Genomic DNA, 3,045 nt, shown 5'->3' on the forward strand with positions numbered 1-3,045 from the left:
GGAAGCTAAGCAGGGTCAGGCCTGGGGGTTTCTCCCTCCCCCAGAGGCTTACGGCCATACCAACCTGAATGCACCCGATCTCGTCTGATCTCGGAAGCTAAGCAGGGTCAGGCCTGGTTAGTACTTGAATGGTAGACCGCCTGGGAATACCAGAGGCCAAAGAGCAGCGGAAAGCCGCCACGAAGCCCTGGAGGGGGGGCGGCAAACACGGAGTGAGCGCAGCGGAAGCGAACGGGGAAAGCACTAGGGGAATAAATACCTCCGGCCCTGCTACGAATGCAACATCGCTACAGGGCAGTCATACTCACAACCACAAGTCCTGATGAAGTCATGCATATTTGACCATAGTGGATAACAGTGAAGAATATAGCTTTTTGTATACCCCTGGCAGGTACGTGTTCCGAAAGACGCATAAAACCATCGGCACGAGAGGGCATAGAAGAAAGCTATCAACAGAAACGGGTAGTGCATCACAGCCAAGGAGGTAGGCGGTCATCTCATTCCACACAGGGTCTCACACTCTCCCGCACATGCCGTGCAACCTCTTCCTGCAGGTATACAATCTAATTCCTATCTCACACCTATCACGAAGTAACTACAAATAACCACAAGCTGGCACACCGAGGGCTGCTCGGATCCTCATCGAACCTAACCAGAACCTCGAGGAAGAACGCAGGACAGTCTCCTAACCCCATGACAGTACTAGGCTTCCAGACACTATGGACTTACAGTTGCAAGTTTAAAAAGCACTATATGTTTTATCGAAGATACCAAGGCACGAGATCGGGCGCATCAGGGTGGTATGGCAGTAGGAGGCCACTGGGGAAGTGAGAAATACTACTGTATATATGCAAAGCAATAGGCAAAAAAGATGGATGAACGTATAGATGATGATGAAAAAAAATGGCATGCAAATCAGCACACGTCAATCAGCACCAGCAAGGTATTAAGAAGAAAAGCTTTGTCCCCCTGTTCCCCGTCCCCCCTGCCGAGAGTGTGAAAAAGCGTACAGCAACTCCTCCTGGTATTTCCCGGCGGGCAGATTGTTTTTGTTTTCCAGGCAGGGGTGGTCCCCCATCGAAGTATGTACTAAACCGAGTCTCCCACATCGAAGTACTAACCTGGCCTGACACTGCTTAGGCTTCCATCCGAGATCAGACGAGATAAGGGGGAAGGGGGGCGCGATATCAGGGGTATGGCCGTAAGCCTCTGGGGGAGCTGGGGGAGTGAGAAATTCTGTATATATGTCAAAATGCAAACAAAAAAAAGAATATGCACGGCAGTCATCAAACCACAACACCTGCCATGGCTTGTGGCTTACTGAATGAAAGAAAAGCTTTGTTCCCGTTCCCTGCCGCCTGCCAAGAGATGTGAAAAGGGCTTATACAGCATACAGCACCCCAACAGCACCTGTAATTCCTAGTCGGATCCATGGTCTCGATTTTTAGCCTACTAGCGGTCATACAGACAACCCCCAAACATACAAGCACCTGGTATACCTCTAGGCTAGTGCTTAGGCGGTCCATCCGAACCTGGTATTCCCTAGGGCGGTCCCTCCCTCTCTCTCATGCGGTCTCCGATACAACAAGCACCTGGTATCCAGGCTAGGGAGGTCCTTATGTAAACAATCAGCACCTGGTATTATTATTTCCTAGGAGGAGGAGATCATAGGGGGGGGCGCTTTACCGAGGGGCTGTGCTACCCCACTCCAAGTACTTAACCCGAGCCTGCCCTGCTTGACTTCCGAGATCAGACGAATTCGTGCGCATTCAGGTCGTTGGCTGTACGTACTCATGGAAGGCGAAGTGAGAAATACTGTATATAGCATGTCAGTCTTCCCTCACATGCTATTAAAGAAGAAAAGGCTTTGTTTGCTCGAATGTGAAAAAGGCTTACAGGCACCTTGTATTCCAGGTCCCAGGCGTCTCGCCATCCAGTACTAACCAGTGCCTGACCCTGATTAGCTTCAGGAATGAACTGAGATCGGAGCATCAGGGTAGTATGCCGTAAGCATCTGGGGAAAGTGAGGGGAAATACTGTATATATGCACGTCATGTCATCACCACCATTGGTATTTAAGAAGAAAAGCTTTGTTCCCGCGCGAGATGGAAAGAATGCATACAGCACCTATGTATCCGCAGTCCGGTCCTCCGCATCACATTATCCCACGCAACCAGGCCTTAACTGCTATATTTGGTTTCCGAGATCAACAGACGGGCGGCAGTTCAACGGTGGCTATGTGGGCCGTAAGGCCTCATGGGAAGTGAGAGCATACTGTATATATGCACGCAGTCATCACCAACCATGGGCTATGTACAGAATAAAGAGTCTTGTTGCCCTGTCCGAATGTGAAAAAGCTTAAGCTACTCTGGTATTCCCGGGCGGTCTCCTAATCCGAAGACGAAGGCCCTGAACCCTGCGTAGCTTCCGAGATTATTACGAGATCAGGGAGGGCGCATTCAGGGTGTATCCGAAGCCTCTGGGGAGTGAGAATACTGTATATATGCACGCAAGTCGATCACACCATGGCAATGAACAAGAAAAGCTTTTTTCCCCTCCCCTGCCAGATTGAAAAAGCTTACAGCACTTGTATTCCTCAGGGCTGTCTTCCCAGCGGTCTTCCGTCTCCCATTTACAATACTAACCAGGCTGACGTGACTGCTTAGTTCCGAGTGCAGAGAGATCGGGTCTCATTTCAGGTGTTAGGTCCGTAAGCCTCGGGGGATGAAAATACTGTATATATGCACGGCAGCTATCACCACCATCTTAATGAAAAAAAAAGCTTTGTTCCTGCGAGATGTGAAAAAGGTTTACACAGCCTGGTATTCGCGGCGGTCAACCATCCAGTACTAACCAGGGACCTGACCCTGCTTAGCTTCCGAGATCAGATACGAGGATCGGGGCGCATTCAAGGGTGTATGGCCAGTAAGCCCTGGGGAGTGAGAAATACTGTATTATGCACGTCAGTCATCACCCACGCATGGCTAATGAATAATAAAAGCTTTGTTCGGCCTACCCTGCCGAATGTGAAAGAGCTTACAGCAC

At 50.0% G+C, this 3,045-nt stretch overlaps 1 pseudogene; it reads left to right on the forward strand.

Moving 5' to 3' along the window:
- Positions 1-46: 46 nt before the first annotated feature.
- Positions 47-165, forward strand: LOC113744992 (uncharacterized; annotated as a pseudogene).
- The last annotated feature ends 2,880 nt before the right edge of the window (positions 166-3,045 follow it).

Source organism: Larimichthys crocea, unplaced genomic scaffold, assembly GCF_000972845.2.
Source record: "Larimichthys crocea isolate SSNF unplaced genomic scaffold, L_crocea_2.0 scaffold34871, whole genome shotgun sequence".
In the NCBI taxonomy this organism is placed as follows: Eukaryota; Metazoa; Chordata; class Actinopteri; family Sciaenidae; genus Larimichthys; species Larimichthys crocea.